This window comes from Dipteris shenzhenensis, chromosome 10, assembly GCF_047967505.1.
Source record: "Dipteris shenzhenensis isolate YYH24624 ecotype China chromosome 10, Dip_SZ_1.0, whole genome shotgun sequence".
In the NCBI taxonomy this organism is placed as follows: Eukaryota; Viridiplantae; Streptophyta; class Polypodiopsida; order Gleicheniales; family Dipteridaceae; genus Dipteris; species Dipteris shenzhenensis.
Genome location: NC_141605.1, coordinates 39738313 through 39759161, shown reverse-complemented (window position 1 = coordinate 39759161; position 20849 = coordinate 39738313). Strand labels below are relative to the sequence as shown.

At 41.6% G+C, this 20849-nt stretch overlaps 1 pseudogene; it reads left to right on the top strand.

The window, feature by feature from the left end:
* The first annotated feature begins 2319 nt into the window (after positions 1 to 2319).
* Positions 2320 to 3975, top strand: LOC147897811 (cytochrome P450 71A1 pseudogene; annotated as a pseudogene).
* The last annotated feature ends 16874 nt before the right edge of the window (positions 3976 to 20849 follow it).

Genomic DNA, 20849 nt, shown 5'->3' with positions numbered 1-20849 from the left:
CCCTAGGTGGATGGATTAGGCAGTGTGAGCATAGTCAGTTGTGGCCTTTGTTGGTACCTAGGCTAGGGAATTACCTTTTTAGACTAGCATTGTGATGTATCATGATTTTCATTTTGCAAAAAATGGGCACAATAGAGTGTTGGCCTAGCCCTAAGATGGGGGCACTCATTATTGGGATGGTTCCCTGTGCAGATTCCACACCATGCATTGTCATGACTTGGATATAGATGATGGTTACTAGGATATTCCTTTGTTACAGATCCCCCTTTCCACTTTTGACTTAGCAAGATTAATGAATTTGTAGCCAACTCCTCCATGTTCACTCCCTTAGAGGTTGTGGTTGCCTCCTTAGCTTCAAATGAGCTAGTAGCCTTCAAGGTTTATGACACATCGGACGAGGTGAATGATGACTTTTCTCCTTGAACTTTCTCTTGCATATAATGGCTTATACATATCATTGAGTTAATGATTCAGCACACTCAATTATGCTTAATTTAGTAGGCCACTAAACTAGCCTTACCTCTTGGGTCAATCAGGTAAACTCTAACTCACTAGGGTTGACTTTTGCTAACTCCACGAGGTTGATGAGCTATCACATTAAATGTGACAACTGATAGTAGGTGGATGCATCAGAGGTAGGTATGTTAGAGCTAACTCTACATGCTAAATACCACTCAAGGTGGTAATTAAGGTTACAATGGGACACATAGACATAAAGAAGCCTTGCAGCCCACTCCAACCCTTGCACTAGTTCCCCATGTGCAACACATGATACCAAGTAGGCTTGAATTTCCATAGATAGGATTCTTCTTCATAGATGATATCTAGTGTTTTGCATGTTCGATCTACCAATTCCAAGTATAACGATGACTAGAATTAAACTATTAAAACTTGATTAAAATCATGCATGTGGGCCACCTTGACCATAATGGTGGTCAACTAGCTACTATCGCTGGTAATTAAAGCCACGGTGGCACGCATAGACCGTTGGCCTACTAGGCCATGGTCCACGTGAATTGTTCACCACATTGCTTAGTATTGCCACCTTTTGATATATCCAGATCTATTTCGTAGCATAGAGAACACTAGGATTATGCCTTGGAGCCAGTTAGGCACAAGGAGGTTGTAAAACTAGTAGTAGGAGTGCAAAGGATAGAAAGAGAGCAAAGGGTTGGCCCTCCCTTCACAAGGTACTGGCATTTATAAAAGGGAAGACCATTGACTTTGTTCTTTAGTTGTTGTATGCACATTTCAAGAATACAAGCTCTCTTGCCTCCTTTGGACTAGTTCTTGTCTTCTTGCTTGCCTCTTGTGATTTCCACTCTTCCCCCCTTCATCTCTTCTCATCTCCATCTCCCTTTCCCTTATTATTCCCTTCCCCCCCCTCTTCTCCTCCTCTTTTCTTCTTGTGGAGTCAGTGCCACAACAACTCGAGAGCTACAAAGGTGACATTTGTGGACAACTTCTACACCCATTTCTTCTCTTAGAGTGTAGCTTGGAGTGGGCCACTCCATCGACATTCCTTCCGTATCCGCACAACACATGAGTCACATCGAGGAGTACACATTTTTGGTGCCATTGACAAGGATTTCAAGGTACACTTTTGCTTGCATTTGCTTCTCTCAATATCTACTCATTGCCTAGCACTGAGAAGCTTAATGAATAGTTGCTAGTTTTAGAGAATAAGAAGCATGTGCATGAAAAGAGGTGTTTTTGAGTCATTTGGAGTGATTTTGAAGTGCTTTAGTTATCAAATCATAGGAAAGTTGGGTGAGGTGATTGCTAAGACATTGTTGTGAAAAATAATAGAGAAAAAAAGTGGATTAATGCTTAGCCTGAGGTCAACAAGAGGTATAACGAAAAACAATGGAGGAGGAGATTGATAGAGAAGGAGACAATTCCACTTACACAAGAGGTGCCTTTTAAAGGTGAAGGAATCAAGTTTGCTTAGTGAAGGTAATTATCTTAATTTGTGTTGATTGCGATTCATGTAATGCTTTACTTGCAAGGCGGGTGTGATCTCAGGAAGCGTTTTGACTGTGAGAGCATACGATTTGAAAGAAAAATGAAATTTTAATTTAAGGCATCTTTCACGTGAACTTTCAGTGTGTCATTGCCATTTCAAAATGTTGATCCTGTGTCATTGCCATATCAAAATGTTGATCTTGTACTAATTTTGTGTTTGGAGAAAAGACGAGAGATCTACTCCTGGTATCATGTTTTTGGAAAAGGAATCCTGATATCATATGTGATTCTCTATTTGAATGGCTTCAAGTCTCCAAGCTTCTTAGTTCAGCTTCAATCTAGAATCGCCCATCAATGGGGTGGAGCTGGACATGCCAGGTGCTTCCTAGTGGTTCTCCCAATTCCTGTCTTAGCCTAAATTCAGTTTCCTTGTTGCTTTTACTTCCGAGCTTCCTGGTTTACATCCTTGCTTTCCTCCTCTGGTTGAGAAAATCAGAGCTCAATTCCCTGCCTCCTGCACCCCCTTCCTTACCCGTCCTTGGCCACCTCCACTTGCTCGGAAAGCTTCCTCACGAGTCTCTCCACCGACTGTCCACCATCCATGGCCCCTTGATCAGTCTCCGCTTGGGTTCCATCCCGGCCTACATCGTTGCTTCCACCCCTGACATGGCCTGTGAAATCCTTCAAACGCATGACCTCACTTTCGCTTCTCGCCCGCGAATAACAGCGGCCGTTTACCTTGTATCCAACTGCACCAACATTGCTTTTGCTCATTACGACCCCTACTGGAGACTGATGCGTCAACTTTGTGTTACGGATCTGTTGAGTAGCAAACGGCTTCAGGCTTTCAGACCTGTGAGAGAAGAAGAGGTGGCTCTACTACTGCGATCTATTTTGGTAGATGCCAAGGAGGAAAGGTTGGTACCTGTGCTTTCAAGACTATCCTTCACGACTAATAACATCATCTCTAGGATGGCTTTAGGGAAGACATTCTCAGACCTTGCCAGTGACTGTAAAGATCCCTCAGGAAACATCGTGAATATTTTGCATGAGATTGTCAACCTGACTGGGGTATATTCATATCGGAGATTTCATACCATATCTGCAATGGATGGATCTACAAGGCTACGTGCGGCGCATAAAGACTGTCGGGGGCAGGTCCAAGTCCATATTCCAAGAGATTATCGACGCTCGGCGTGGCCTCAGGAAACTGAATTCGGGATCGTCACAAGACTTGCTCGACCTGCTGCTGTCAGTCGCCCAGGAGAACCAGGGAGACGTGCCGATTACAGACGACAATATTAGGGCAGTTTTGACGGTAATAAGATAGCTTCAGCCTTCCACGCGTCTTTGCGTTTTTTCCCACTGAGACATTTGTGTCATACGTGCGCTATGTGTGTTTAGGATATCTATGCAGGTTGAACAGACACATCGTCTGTAACAGTCGAATGGGCGCTTGCTGAACTTTTGAGGTAGCCAACCATCATGGAGAAGGTCCAAGCGGAAGTAGATGAAGCAGTAGGGAAAGAACGACTTGTTGATGAGTCCGATCTCTCTCGATTGCCTTATTTACGAGCAATCGTGAAGGAAACCATGAGATTACACCCAGTTCTGCCCTTATTAGTACCGCACGAGTCGACAAAAGCTTGCGAGAGCTGGTTACAACATTCCGGCAAAAACACGCGCATTTGTGAACGTATGGGCGATAGGCAGGGACCCAACTGCATGAGACAAGCCCTTGGAATTTTCGCCTGAGAGGTTCCTGCATAGCGACATAGATGTGCGTGGCCAGCATTTTCAGCTGCTGCCGTTCGGTACAGAAGGAGGGGATGGCCGGGGTGGACGCTAGGGCTGTTGAATGTGGAGCTGATGCTGGCCAATCTTGTGCATGGTTTCGAGTGGCGGCCTCCAAAGTCTGAGGATGGATCGAACATGGAGCTCGATATGTCAGAGACCTATGCTATGGTTTTGCTGAAGGAAAAACCACTTCTCGCCATGGCTGTTCTATGACTACTCAATAATACCTCCTGCACGATGGAAGAGTTCCTATTCAATCGCACCTATAGAATCTGTAGCTATACAATGGAAAAGTTCCTATTCAATCGCACCTATAGAATCTGTAGCCAAACATTATCATGCTCGTGGGCGAGAGAATAACTCTATGCACTTCTTTGTGTGCTTAGCTTTGTTACTTTATCTCTAGATGAGGACCTCTTCCTTGAAAGGGCTAACACACAATGTCATGCTATGTGAGGTGAGATAAAGCTCCTCCAAATGGGTTTATTCAAATAGCATTGTTAAATTTCTCATCCCGTATATTGTTACACTCTTATTTATGTGCTTATACTTTGTTAATTGCTCATATATCATTAGATGTGAACCTCTTCTTTGTAAGGATTGAACACACCGCGTCTAAGCATGCTATGGTATATGTAATATTGGCAAGAATGTAGTACTATGCTGACAGTACACTTCAGTCCCTGCTCCATCAATTCTAAACTCCCTTGTTGCATTTTGATGATCTCGAGTCCTAGTCGTGCTCCTTCTATTGTGTCTCTTGATCTGCACCACTTGGCTACCTCGGTTTGTTCTCATGCTATCCCATAGTGCTACTCCAAATAAGCATCACAGCATGCAAGCCTTCTAGATGTAATTTTGTCATTGGGCTTGACATGCTTGACATGCTCTATAAACATGTAATCCACTAAGATCTTCATCTTCTTTGGAGCTCCGGTGACAAAAAATTCTCAAATGTCTAAGACATTTTCCAAGTTCCAAGGATTACAATGATGTATATGACAAGCTCCTTGATAGTCGAGGCTAGGCTGCCCATGGATTCTACTTCATCTCAAGGTTCAAATCCCTTACTGGTCTAGACATGATGTGGAATTTCTTTGAGTCTAGCCATGGCAAGGGTGAACGTGATGGATGCGGTGCTGTTATTAAGAAAGCTCTGTTTAAACACCAATTAGCATGCCCCCAAGAAAAACTCAATGATGTCCACCATGAAGCTGTAACATGGCTTACAGCCAACCTCTCCACAGGTGCGCATTCAACATATAGTAAACAAAGCCTTAAGAATACTGTAGTATGCAGAGTGTTCCATGAAGTGAAAGTGGATGAAATGTAAAGGAGAATCCGACATGATTGCGAGAAAATTAAAGGAGTTCATGGTCTACACAACATATGGGGCTTTTCAAACAACCAACTAATTAAAACAAGAAAACTTTCTTGTTTTTGCAGTGCATGCATCATAGGGATCATGATGATTGTGAGACCATTACAACTGTGAAGACATGGGAGCGAGTTCAAGTTTTCCCTCTACGTTCAGATTGAGTGACAAATAATGGAGAGACAAATGACTTGCCACAGTTTGAGGAGATTTTCGATGACCTCACTGACTGTCCGAAAGATGGGGATAACTTTGTAGTTGTCATAGCATCTTGGGAGAATGAGGAAGATGACCCATACTTTTTGTTGCAGTACAAAAAGCCTAAGCACAACGTTGAGGAAACATTTAAGGATAATTGGGGAACAACCTATGAGAAGTGGGATGTAGTAGTTGGAGCTTTTTGGCACAAAAAACATCCAAGAGAGACCACAATTACGAATTGCTACATAAGATTCCACAAACATTTTACTCTCATCTAGTAAGGGCTATTAAGTTCCAGATGCAACCTATGCCACAATGAAAGAAGGGAAAGAGTGTCTTCAAATTGGATTTAGACACACATGTGCACATCTTAGGGTGTCTTAGAGCGGTGGAAGAGGATGACTAAGATTGTACTAAAAAAATGTAGTCTCATTGCAGGGAAACAATATTCCACTTGTCCTAGAAAATGGAAAATGTATTTGAGACTATGCTTCTTTTTAGTATATCCCAAACAACCACTGTGTTGGTTTTATTAAATTGTTTTTGTAAATCCCATGCTTGTTTTAAGTATATCCCAACAACCACCGCGCCGGTTTCCCATAAAGAATACACACATCCACAAATCCATTCATCTTGTAATAATAGAAGCAAACCATCACACTAGTGGCTATCAATATCCTAGAGCAACCAACCACCGCACTGGTGGCTATTAATATCCTAAAGCAACCAACCACCGCACTAGCGATCACTTACCCTGCACTACTATCGTGCTATCCCTACACTACTACTGTGCTATCCTAAAATTTATTGCACAGTGCTATACTAAAACAATCCCCTTTAGATTGGTTATCGTTAACTGTTAGATTTCATCCCATGCTTGTTTTTAGTATATCCCAACAACCACCACCTCGATTTCCCATAATGGATCCACACATCTATACATCCATTCATCTTGTAATAATACAAGCAAACCACTGTGCTCGTGGCTGTTAATATCCTAGTGCAACCAACCACCGTGCTAGCGATCACTTATCATGCACTACTACTGTGTTATCCCTACACTCTTGCCATGCTATCCTAAATTTGTTGCACACTGCTATACTAAAATAGTCCCCTTTAGACTAGTTATCGTTAATCGTCAGATTTCATCCCATGCTTGTTTTTGGTATATCCCCACAACCACTGCGCTGGTTTCCCATAACGAATCCACACATCCACAAATCCATTCATCTTGTAATAATAGAAGTAAACCACCGTGTTGGTGGTTGTTAATATCCTAGTGCAACCAACCACCATGCTGGTGATCACTTATCCTATACTACTACCTTGCTATCCCTGCACTACTTTCGTGCTATCCTAAAATTTGTTACACAATGCTATAGTAAAATGGTCCCCTTTAGATTAGTTATCGTTAACCACCAAATTTCAACCACCGGGCTACTTAAAACATTTAAGTACTAACATGGAAGTAGGTCGACACAAAATCACGTATTACGAGTGCCATGAGAAAGTCCACAAGTCCAAGAAATGTTTGCAAGATTTTTACTTTTCAAAATATGACGACATTTTGTGGCTCAAAGAAATTCAAAACTCCCAACTATCTTATCAGCCTCTCTATAGAAAGCATTTCTGAGCTCTTTAGGCCAATCTGATGCACAATGGCAGACCTCTTCACACACTCAAATTACACACTTCTTGCTTGACTCTGTCGACTTGTATGCCCACAGTAACTCCTTCTTTTGCTGGGAAATTAATATTCACCGTCTGTGCCGACTCCAAGTAATACACCCGCCACCGAAGCATGTCCTCCTTGTGCAGTAGTTTTCCTCCTTCTTCTCCAGGTCTATTTCAGCAAGGAGGTCATACAACATCATTTTCAGATAGAACAAAAGCATTCCAAGGTTTTTTGGATATGCCATAGATTCGTAGTAGGTGGATCGGTGTACAGAGTTTTGGGGCTAGATCTCATAGGCTTCTTGATTCCTTCCTCCCTCATCCGAAGGCTACAGATGTTCTCCTTCATCTCCTCCATTCTTTGCTCACTCTGTGCAATAGCTTCATCTGAATCCCTCAGCATCTGTTGAAGCTTCTAAAATTGCTCAAAAACATCAACATGGGCCGTTTCCAAGACTTCCACTCTAGTTTGGAAATCTCTCAGAATGACAGGCTGCTTTTCATAACTGTCAAAAGCCATGGCAAGCTCATGCACAGCCTTTTCGTAATCTTGTTGCAGGGTGACTTCCACTCTAGTTTGGAAATCTCTCAGAATGACACACTGCTTTTCATAACTGTCAAAAGCCATGGCAAGCTCATGCACAGCCTTTTCATAATCTTGTTGCAGGGTCTTGTAGCTTACTCTTTGGACTTCCAACAGTGCAATGTGCATGGTCTTCGGCCTCTCGATCGTATTCTCCTTTGGCTCCCTAAAAATTTTTAATGCAACAAGCTAGACTGGAGAAAATACTGAGTTGTACAAATTCCCTCTTGCTCAGACGAGGCTCTCAGCAATGGCTGGATGCAATCTTTTAGCCTCTAAGGCTCTCAATGATCTTTTGGCTCACTAGATGTAATGTTTTGGTCTCTAAGGCTCTCAGCATAATTGATGAGTTTTTATTACATTTGTGTAATATCTTTTTTTTCAATTTGAGGCTCTCAGTATGCATTATTGTGAGCTTTTATATTTGAATGGTTATGGTCGCTAGCTGCTGTAATATTTTGGCCTTTAAGGCTCTCAGCAATTGCTGAGTTCTTATAAATGTAAGCTCCTCGGTTCAATTTTTGCATAGTATAAGTTGTTAATTTTTATAGAACTTGTTATTGGACATAGGTGTACATTGTAATCTCTTTTGCTTAATTTTCACTCGATAAATTGTACTTTTGCCCTCATTTATATTTACTACAAGAAGGACTACAATACTAGTAAAGCAGGACTACAATTTCCTTGGTTTATGACCAAAATAGCGCTAAAATAACTCCAACAACCCACCGTCGTGGTTGCATGGAGATACATCTAGAAAAATACAATTAAACTTTCAGAAAATGCAAGTAAGGATATGGCCCTTGAGGGGTCCCCTCTAGGGGCAAGGGCCATATCGACATGCATTATACAATATCCAAGATGCCACTGGACAAAAATGGCATGTCGATATGGCCCTTGCCCCTAGAGGGGACCCCTCAAGGGCCATATTGTCAATTGCATTTTGCTTGGTTGCACAACGGAATACATTTTGCTTGGTACACAAATATATAACTCCAAGAACTAGCACGGTGGCTCTCACAAAACTCCTTCTATTTGCCAGTGTGCTGGTTGTCATAGACCTCCTCTTGTAATACTTAAAAATAAGTAATGGAGCTATAATTTCAAGAACTAGCATGGTGGTCTCTCCAAGACAACCTTGAATTCTAGGTGATGACAAGTCGTCAAGGCAAGCTAGAGACTACGCTGAAGCGATGCTCAGAATGATAGATTGAGTCTCATTATTATCCCAAAAACCAGCGCAGTGGTCTCTCCAAGCCAACCTATTATTTGCATGGGCAAAGATGCGGAAAAAGGCTACACGATGACATGTGGTGAGGCCAGAGACTACGTTGTAGCGGTGTTTAGAATGATAGATCGCATCTCATTATTACGCCAAGAACCAGCGCAGTGGTCTCTCCAAGACAACCTTCAATTTTACTGATCTGCATGGGGTGCCCAGTGACAGGTGGCAAATATGTGGCAAAAGGCTGTGCAATGGTGAGTGGTCAGGCGGCTCAGCAGGCCAGAGACTATGCTACGTGAAGCAGTGCAGAGATACCATGTGTCGAGCTATGTAGTGTTCAGAATAAATAGATTGCGTCTCATTATTATGCCACTATGCCATCATGACATCGGGAAAATTTTTGGCGAGAGTGCGGGTCCTCGCAAAATTCAAATATTCACCCAGGCGTGCATCGCACCATGGCCCCAAAATGGCCTCGAAAATAGTTCCGTGATTGGCTACACCCAAGCAAACGTTGACCCTCTCTTTCACATACAAATTCTTGCATTGTGTCATCTCCTATAGGGACATTGATCCCATTGCATGAGAGTAAGTTTTTATTAGGCCATTGGCCTTTCTTCAAACTTTTAGCTTCCTATTAAGGCCACCCGCTTGGGCCATAACCATCTTCAAGACATTTTCACCAAAAGCTACCCATGCAATTTTGATTCCCTCCTGGGTCATCTTTGGTTGCTTCACATTTTTCAAATGCGAAGCACTTTGCGAACTTGGTGATGAGATGGTTGTTGGGAAGAATCCCCAAGTATACTTTGTTATAAAGTCCTGGGGCACCAACTGAATATGTATTGTTACGACCCTTGTCCAAAATCTAGGGTATGGGGGCGACAAGGTCCATATATAATATGCATGGATCTCCTACAAAAGTTTTAAATATGCAAGGGTAAAATATGAAAACCTCCAATCCTTCCAACTACCACAAAGCATAAGGTTTATACTTCAAAAAATATGAAATATTTTAAAATTTGTACATGTCTTTTATAATACATGAGACCCAAGGTGGGGGATCTATTGGATAAGTTGGGTAAAAACGAAAAATAAACTAAAATATAAAAACCTAACTCCTTTCAAAATCATGTAACTTTTTTATCTATTACCCAAATTTCAAGGTGTAAAGACACATTTGAAGCTCTTTTAGTAGAGAACACAATCACGCTAACTTGACTTACTTTTACTCATGGCATATTGTTAAATTCATCTCATTCTCAAATTTTTCATAGATATTCTTTCTAAAGGGAGCTAGCGCCCTAGGAATAAAGTAGCCATCACTCATCCAAGAATTTTGGGCTAACCATGCTTGGAAAATATTGTTGCCTTTTATGTGGCTACTAGTGAACATTGTTAAACCACTGAGTCTCTGGGAGATTAGTGTCACTTATATGTACCATGATCTTGCCTGACAAGCTCAGTCCATATTAGGCATTCAATTCCTTGTCCTTATAGCAAAACCAAGTGAGACAAGGATATTAAAATTGCTTACCACTGCCTACATAGAAAAATCACACAGAAAAACCATACAGCTTAACAATGAGTCAAGATTGAATGAGGATTGCTTGCCTCTATTAGAATCACATATAAACAATGAAGGAATAAGGAATTTTAATTGATCTTAATAGAAACATATAAACATTTTATAGAATCACATATAAACAATCAAGGAATAAGGCATTTTAATGTATCTTAATAGAAACATCTTATCTTGCAAAAGAGATTTTAACTATGGCCCTCCTATTCTAGCATCATCAGAGCGCGCACATTCTTGTTAGCACTCCTTCTTAGAGGAGTTTTCATTCTGTACAAATGAGGAAGGCATGGTTAGACAAATGAGTAAGGGAAAAGAGAGAGAGAGAGAGAGAGAGAGAGAGAGGGAGAATAAGAAGAACCATAATGGATGCACAGTGAGAGAGATAGAAGTGTGAGAGAAAAAGAAGCACTCTAGTTGTCGTAGTGTGTGTGCATTGGACTGAGAGAGTAGAGTGAAATGGTACATCTAGGATGCACAACCCTGCTTCTCATCATATCATTTTTGAAATTCTAAACTTCGTCCCCCAATGTTGGAAAATGTGTCTTTTACACCCCAAACAACAACCACTTGTGAAAGCCTTCCAAAAAGGAGAAAAGTGGTACCATCAATCCATGCTTTCATCCATGAGGGTATTATGCTTGCATGTGTACATAGATCATCTATTCTAATTTTGCTATGAATTATTTTTTACCATTTAGTATACACTGATGCATTGTATAGGCAATCAGCAATTACATTGGGTACATATGTATAGTAATAATTGAAACATGTTGCTTTTGTTTTGTATGATAGGAATTGATAGTATGTAATAACAATTTTGTCCTGCATGTAAACCCAAAGCATTGTCGATAACATATTGAAGACATTGTTCAATGTTGGCAAAGATACGTTAAAAGAACATGAAAAGTATTTCTAATTGTATTTAGCTTTGAAAAACACATAGTAAAGATAAAAATAGTGTGATACTACCATCCTAATATGTTCTTAAAATACATTAAAACCATCATCATCCCCTTAGGTTATAGTGCACCTTTGAATAAACATGTCTCTGATAAAAGTTGTTTGGAATGAAATGCCACAACTACCATGTCTGTATACACGAATTTCTTCCTCTTTCCATTCATAAATCCATGACTATGAGAGTGACTTGGATATCATGAGGCTAACCCTTGTTTTATGAAGGTTTTGTGTAGCTAACATTGATTCTATTTGAAGACACTATGGTAGTGGCACTATACAACTTGGGGATGGTGTTTCCTTCTTTCTTCAATATGATAGTACACTTACTCCTTCACAAAGTGGAGAAAATAAAATTGTGTGCTCCGTTAGGGATGAATTGGATGTACCCAATTGAGATGAAGAAGCTAAAAATCTCAATGAAGAACAAAGCAAGTCTAGAAGGGAGCGTTGTAGAAGATTATGCTTTAAAAGAAGCCGTATGATTCTCCATAGGGTATTGGTGTGAGTTTGACGGTAGTTAGAAACAAACTTGCGACACAGATGATGCCTTAGATAAGATAAGACTACTAGAGGAATCACGAGGAAAACATGCATGGGTAGCCTTTTCCACCTTCAAGAACACCCTTTTATATTGAATAACACAAGCAAGAAACAATAGTTAGTGTACTTAATGTATCTTTTTCTGAAATAAAGTTGAATATGAGTTGAAATTTGTGTTTAGAATGCTCTTTCACATGCATATTTCAAATTTTTTGAAGATAGGGAAAGAGGCCAAGACTACTTTAAGGACTTTTCTATTGGCTATCACAAAGAGTAGTGGAAATTTATTCAAGAACATTGAAATCAACCAATCCCTCTTATACATTTAAGAGAACAATGGAATTCAAAATACCATCTTAATTCATTGTATGTCTCTTGTTTCTTATAGATGAATGTGGACTTTGAGATGAGGCAACACATGGTTGCGATCTGGACAACCTATGAGACCCATCTTGGTGAAATCCATCATGGTCTCATCATGGTGAGGAGGCTGGTAAAGGTTGAGAATATTTAGTTGGTCTTCAAGGCCCCATCTAGTTGAGTAATGAATTAGGCAATAAGGTAATCAATAGTTTTAATAAGTCACAATCTCAAATACTAGTATTCAATCAATCAAAGAGTAGTAAAGAAACACCTTACACTTGAGACGATTGAAGTTGAGCTCTCTCTCTCTCTCTCTCTCTCTCTCTCTCTCTCTCTCTCTCTCTCTCCTTCCTCTCTCTTTGATTTTTGCTTTTGCTAGTCTGGAGCTGAATGAGCTCAACTAGCACTTGACCTCATTCATGATTCTGATCATAGAAAGTAAGACATTTTCTATGAATTCATGGAAACCATTGAGAATAAATTACATCTAAGAACATGTCCAAAATAATCATGCTTGGAAATCAACTCAACAATGCCAAGAAGTTATAGTCTAAGATAGGTCTTGACTACTTGGTCTGATTTAAAGGTCTTATAGATTCAAGTTATAGTCTAAGATAGGCCTTGACTACTAGGTTTGATTTAAAGATCTTATAGATCAATTAACATCCATTAGTTATAGGAAAGTAAGAATGAGAGACTTGTTGAAATTGCATTGAATAGTCCAAGTAAGGACTACGAATAGTTTTTCATAGTTATGATCACCAGAGATGATCCACCATGTTTTCAAGTTATATCCAACATTCTTAGAGGGGATGTGGGGAGGGCTAGGCATGGGTCAAGGGGGGAGATGGGTTAGGTGGTCTGCTTTACAAAAGGAGGCAAATCCTTAGGAAGCAACTATAGCTCGATGCCATACCAATGTAAAGTCATCCTTTTATTTGGTATTTATGGATGTAATGCTGCACATAGGGTGAGGAATGTAAACATTCGTTAGTCTAATGGAGTCAAGTGGTTTGTTAGGTGTTAACCTAACATCATCCTTTCATGGCCTTGATTGAATGATAACCTTGATGGAGGGAACGTGGTGAAACATGGGTTACCAAGTGTCCGATGACTTTGTTAACATTCTATATATGTATGCATATTTGTCAAAGTGAATAAAAGAGGATTTTGGACTTCAAGTCTTGCCGTCTCATGCACTTCTCAATCCCATTTTCCTTGCTTAACTTTTTCATCATCATGAGTCTCCATGTGACAAGCTAGGCTGGCCTCACACGATACATCATTTATTGTAGCTATGATAGGCACAAGTTTGTAACAGGTTGATAGAGACTGTAGTATGGTGATAGGAGCGTATAGATTGTAGCAGTCAAGTATTGGAGCCAACTGCAAGCAATTGGTACAAGGAATGATCAATAGCACATGCTACTATTGGTCAATTATACAACAGGTACATGTTGGTTTGCTATAATAACTATATAGGTTAGGTCTTTCAAATCTATAGATCTAGTCACTTCAACTCTATTTTGGATTGGCCAAATTTATTGGGATCTAGCCTTATAAATAGGGACCCTATTGGGGGGTTGGTGTGTGCCTCATTCTTGGCTGCATTATAGAGCAAGCATGAGACCTAAAAATCTAGCATAGTCTTGCTTTGAATAATCTTCCATAGACACTAAAGGCCATTCTTGGTCCACACATATGAAGGGAGCTGAACTATAATAGGATGCCTCTGTTTGGTACAAGATGGAGAAGTAGCAGCAAGATGTCCATGTGGCATGGTTTGAGGATGGCATTTTGTAAATGGTTAGGTCTCTCTTGAGAGTGTAATAGATACTTTATTTGGATGTCTATTGTATGTGTCTACCTTAGTAGCACTTGTGTGCATGAGGGAGTGGGATTCAATCTACACATTGTGTAATAACTAGGCATATTCTTCCATTGCAGTAGGAGTGTCGGCTATAGCAAGGAACCTCCATCTATTATTCTACCATGGTATTAGAGTCTCGAGGGAGACTCACAATTGCATGTTGCTTAGAAAAGAGGACCTTTGCATGAAAGAAAGGTGACCTCAATTCAAGAATTGCAAAATTACAAATTAACTCCAACATTCAAAGGACAAGTACCCTTGTGAAATGGAAGGTAGATTTAGATAAGTGTGTCTGTCAAGTCAAGATTGTCGTGTTTATATTAGTTGCATCTTTGGTGTTATATCTATTCTAGGATGTTCATTCCCCAGGGGTAGGCAACAAGTCCAAGGGATAGTCAATGATACGATATAGCTTATTTATAGGTTGTATTCAGCTATTCAATTGGTGAAGTTTCACTTGCTACAATAACTCTATTGACTAGATCTACATAATCCATAGATTTGAAAAGCTGAACCCTAATTTGGGTCGACCAAATCTAGGGGCTCCTAGCCCTATAAATAAGGATCCCATTGTGGGATTCCATGTCCTTGGTATGTGCCTCACTCCTACTTGCATTGCAAAGTAGCAAGGAGGCCTAAGTACACTAGCATAATCTTTCCCTAAAGACCCTCATGAGGGCTGAATAAATATGGAGAGGGAGAGGAGAATGGAGAGTAGAGATGAGGAAAGAGGGAACATCTAGAGAGCACACCACAGATGACTAACTATACACTAGTATTACTTGAAAAGAATGAATATATACAAACCCCATTAGGGTTAGGGTTAGGGTTAGGGTTAGGATTAGAGTTTCCAACCCTTGTGCCTTTTGGCACACTTTTTTGTTAGTGCTATGCACATATGATCACATGATGTTGAGATGATTCCTCAACACCTGTGCTCAAAATCAACATCATGAAGTAGGCCTTCACTCAAGATGATGATTATGGGGAAATGAAGAAGGACTAAATATTAAATTCCATTACACAGTTTAATGGGAATGTCCCTCCTTTTAGTCAAACCAAGGGCTTGTTGTTGGTACTTCTCGAAAAGCTCTTTTCCAAGTGGTTGGATAAATTTGACATTTGCAATGTTCTCTTTGCTTTCACAATGTTGCAATGTGATGTCACCAAGTAACACTTTTGGGTCAACATTTGCTTGGGTGTAGCCGACCGCAAAACTATTTTTGGGGCCATTTTAGAATCGCGACGTGACGCGTTGGTGGGTGAGATTTTGAATTTTGCATGGAGCTGCGCTCTTGCCTAAAGTTTTTTCGACATCATGATTGGCCCACTGAGACACAATATTATCATGGTCAATAGCGCAGAGCTTGACACATGGCACTATATGCATTTACTCATGAGCACAAAGACTATTGCTCTACCTCTGGCCTAACTACATCACACAACCTTTGCCTTGCCATGTTTGCTTGTGCAGCTTCGCCATCTGTCACCTGTCATTGCGCAGCTTCGCCATCTATCACTGCGCAACACAATCTTTTGCTACACTGACCACCCTACTGGTTCAAGCAATGATGTTGGCATGGAGAGACCACCACGTTGAAATGAAGACCACCGTGGCATGTCAATCTCAAAAGGGGACCCCTCAAGGTTCATATCCGCAACCACTGCACTAGATGTTGGAGCTATTTTAGTTCTAAACCAAGGAAAATAGTGTTACTTTGGAGATATTTTAGTCGCATTACTCCTTCTGCAACAATTTCTCAACCACCGCACACGTTCTTGGAGCTATAAGTTCCAAGCTAAGGAAAATATAGACATTTTCAATTTAGTATAGTTTCCTTGCAACCACCGCACTGGTTATTAGAGTTATTATAGTTCTAAACCAATGTGTTGGTTATTAGAACCATTTTCACTACAGTAACAATAGCTTTTCTAACAATTTCTTATGCAACAATCCCTATGGTTGCAGTAAAATGTAAATGAGGGCAGAAATATGCCATTTGTTCTTCTTTAGAGCCACTTTCACTACCGAAGTAACAACAACAATAGTTTTGGCGATAATGGAACTACATTGAAATTGAAACAAAAGAAATTACATCCCATAGTTTTTGCGATAATAGTATTACATCAAAATTGAAACAAAATAAATTACATCCGAAGCAAACATTTAATAAAACAGATTACATACAAAGATGCTAGCACTTTGTCTTTGTGACACTTCTTTAAACACTTTTAGCACTTGTCAAGACCACCACTGTAGCAGTACTGGGTGACACTTTTTGCCCTTGTTAGCACTTTCTTACACTTTTGACTTGGTGCCTTGTATGCAAGGGACAATTCAAGCACCTCATAGTGCTATCGTAGGTAGGACTTTCTTACAATTTTGACCCGAAACTCCTTGTATGCAGGGTACAATACGAGCACCTCGTAATTGAAATAACCTTTTTCATAGCAACTTCTTTCAAGGCACTGGAAGAGGGAACTCAACTTGGAGGTGAGCTCAATCGAGCACAACATTTGACAGTGGACAGGGAACTCAATATGGTGGTGAGCTTCAACACACTGACGCATGCTCTCAGTGTGTTAGAGCTGATCACCAAGTTAAGTTCCTTCCCCAGTGTTGAAGGTTGTGCGCAATTACGAGAGGTTCATCACCAAGTTGAGTTCTCTCCCAGTGCCTGACGGAACGACGACGATCCGTTTTCCTTGGCTCCCCATCCTGCAACATGGTTGGTCATGAGGTTTTTCTTTCAAGTCTTTCAAGGAATTGCCTTCGTCATAGCAAATTTTTTCAAGGCACTTGCAGAGTGAACTCAACTTGATGGTGAGCTCAATTGAGCACAACATTCGATAGTGGACAAGGAACTCAATCTGGTGGTGAGCTCTAGCACACTGACGCATGCTCTCAGTGTGTTACATCTTATCACCAAGATGAGTTCTCCTTCCCCAGTGCCAAAGGTTGTGCGCAATTATGAGAGTCTCATCACCAAGTTGAGTTCTCTACCAATGCCTGATGACGGAACAACGACCCATTTTCCTTGGCTCCCCATCTTGCAAATCCCTTGGTCATGGCTATGGCTGGTGGAGTGTTGGAAGATGGAGAGCCAAGGCAAACTATGGATCCCAGAAATCGGTGGCAACCTGTAAGACGGCATCTGGATGTGTCTGAAGAACTCCGCCTGAATCAACAAGCTATGAGACGCTCTCCCTACTATGTCTGGGGCCAAGAGTAGAGAAGAATTGCTTGTTGACCCTACCTCCCGTCTGAGTCCAAAATGATTCTCTAGCATGAAAGCAGGGATGTTTTTATCGAAGCTATGCTTATATATTAATATAAAATCTTGGCGAAAGTTTTCAAGCTCATTTTTTTACTTTCACAATATTGGTAGAATGTATTACTTTTTTTTTAATTTTCTTTTGAAATTTGAAGGGAAAAGCGTAGATCCTAGCGAAACTTTATATTTTTTTGCATAAAAGTTTCAAATCCTGGCGAATGTTTCACACTTTTATTTTTATTAGGGCATACAACTTTCGATGGCAATATAAACGTTTAGCTTCTTAACGAAACTAACTTGAAAAAATCATCCATGCATGAAAGGCATACTTTGCTCTCTGATCTAAAGGTGACTGTTGTTGAGCCCTTGCTATAGCAAGGTGCTCGTGAATCCAAGCATCTATAGGCGTCTTCTGTTGCTCCCTCTAGACGGCAATCAACTGCTAGCGGATACCTACTCATTCCTAAGGATCTCACCCCTCCTGATACAAGTAACTGAACGATAAAGTCGCTAATATCAGAGAGGGCTACGGCTAAATCTGAAGGAGAAAGCTGCCCATCCTACAAATGAGATACCCAAGTCCTCGACACTGTCACTGTAAGGCCCTCCTTTGCATAAAAGAAATATGGAATCCTAACACTGGTGGAGCGGCCCCTCACATGAGGATCTGAGACAATCAGAACCACTAGAAAATGATCTGAAGTGGACACCCCAGTTGCAATGCAAATAGTACCACCTCTGTCAAGAGCCCAATCATCCACATAAAATCTATCAATCCATGCATGTATAGGCATTTGCAATCTCCTGTTCGATCAAGAAAATAGGAGAGAATGTGGCTGTGTGAAAAGCATCATCGTGCCAAGCATCCCTGCCACTGTACTGAAAAAGGAAGGCATCCCACGTTGCTCTCTCTAAGGAGTGAATGCCACCCTCCCTACCACCCCTTTTGTCTGAGGGCATTTCAACCATGTTGATATCGTCCCCTATAATCCAAGCATCTGCAATATGTGACCAAGAGAGCAGTTCCTTCCAAAAAAGAACACGATCCCCTCTAGAATTGGGTGCATAAAGGTTTAAAAGACCAACCTTATGCCCACCAATCAAAAGTATAATCCACTGAGCTATGGAAGGGACCATGATCCCGTGTCCAATCACCAAAGGGAGTATAGAAGAAGAAACAGAGATGCAAGTACCTCCCCTAGTGCCCAAGGCGGGTGACCAAAAAGTATGGCTTGAAAGAAGCTTACCTGACTTGGCACAATCTGTGACCTCGAATTTGTGTTCTTAAATCACGAGAATGTCCATGGGACTCCCAGCAACACTTGGATGAAGTTGGTTACGAATTAGCTGCCTGCAACGGCGATGAGGTACACCCCCGAGGCCCTGAACGTTCCAACTAACAATCCTTATCTGCGAGAGGAGGCCGGATGGAAGATCCTACCCGACCTAGTAGTGGAGAAAACACTCTCCTACGAAAAGTTTCTCCTATCAAGAGGAGGGAAGTCAACTAGGGATTAGCACACCCACACCTGTTGAGGGGGGACCTCTGTCCACCACGGATGTTTGAAAAATGTGCTCCCCGAACATAGATGGTACGAAATTCTCCTCTCTCCCAAACTTGGCCAAGTCTGCTAAAATTGAAAATGAATTGTTGCGAAGTACCTCTGGCGTAAGAGTGCGAAGGAGCCCTCCAGAAGGAGTGGAACCAATAACCCCCTTACCTCTGTCAAATGTAGACAGACGTGCAGAAGAGGGAGGGGGGTGTTGCAAGAACTCGTCATGCTGCATGACCTCAGCTTGAATCTGCATGACCTCGACCACGACTCTAGCATTATTCTCAAGGCACGGGTCTCTGCTAAAAGGATCTCCCTAGGTAAGCGCTCCTGCACATGAATACGTGAAGGGGCAGGAGCAGTCTCATCTGCACATAAAACCAGGACATGAATGTCTCCTACCTGAAGAGACGGGTCCGCGACCCCATCAGTGGTAGCTTGAGGTGGAACTGGCTCCCCAACTCTGACAGGCACCCAACGGAGGGGGGGACGATCGAAACAAGACGTGTTGACTGTCCTGCTCGCACTGTAGAAGTACCAGGACGAGAGGCTGACGATCCGTTTCCCTTGGCTCCCCATCCTGCAACATGGTTGGTCATGAGGTTTTTCTTTCAAGTCTTTTAAGGAATTGCCTTCGTCATAGCAAATTTTTTCAAGGCACTTGCAGAGTGAACTCAACTTGATGGTGAGCTCAATTGAGCACAACATTCGATAGTGGACAAGGAACTCAATCTGGTGGTGAGCTCTAGCACACTGACGCATGCTCTTAGTGTGTTACATCTTATCACCAAGTTGAGTTCTCCTTCCCCAGTGCCAAAGGTTGTGCGCAATTATGAGAGTCTCATCACCAAGTTGAGTTCTCTACCAATGCCTGATGACGGAACAACAACCCATTTTCCTTGGCTCCCCATCTTGCAAATCCCTTGGTCATGGCTATGGCTGGTGGAGTGTTGCAAGATGGAGAGCCAAGGCAAACTATGGATCCCAGAAATCGGTGGCAACCTGTAAGACGGCATCTGGATGTGTCTAAAGAACTCCGCCTGAATCAACAAGCTGTGAGACGCTCTCCCTACTATGTCTAGGGCCAAGAGTAGAGAAGAATTGCTTGTTGACCCTACCTCCCGTCTGAGTCCAAAATGATTCTCTAGCATGAAAGGCATACTTTGCTCTCTGATCTAAAGGTGACTGTTGTTGAGCCCTTGCTATAGCAAGGTGCTCGTGAATCCAAGCATCTATAGGCGTCTTCTGCTCCTCCCTCTAGACGGCAGTCAACTGCTAGCGGATACCTACTCATTCCTAAGGATCTCACCCCTCCTGATACAAGCAACTGAACGATAAAGTCGCTAATATCAGAGAGGGCTACGGCTAAATCTGAAGGAGAAAGCTGCCCATCCTGCAAATGAGATACCCAAGTCCTCGACACTGTCACTGTAAGGCCCTCCTTTGCATAAAAGAAATATGAAATCCTAACACTGGCGGAGCGGCCCCTCACATGAGGATCTGAGACAATCAGAACCACTAGAAAATGATCCGAAGTGGACACCCCAGTTGCAATGCAAATAGTACCACCTCTGTCAAGAGCCCAATCATCCACATAAAATCTATCAATCCATGCATGTATAGGCATTTGCAATCTCCTGTTCGACCAAGAAAATAGGAGAGAATGTGGCTGTGTGAAAAGCATCATCGTGCCAAGCATCCCTGCCACTGTACTGAAAAAGGAAGGCATCCCACGTTGCTCTCTCTAAGGAGTGAATGCCACCCTCCCTACCACCCCTTTTGTCTGAGGGCATTTCAACCATGTTGATATCGTCCCCTATAATCCAAGCATCTGCAATATGTGACCAAGAGAGCAGTTCCTTCCAAAAAAGAACACGATCCCCTCT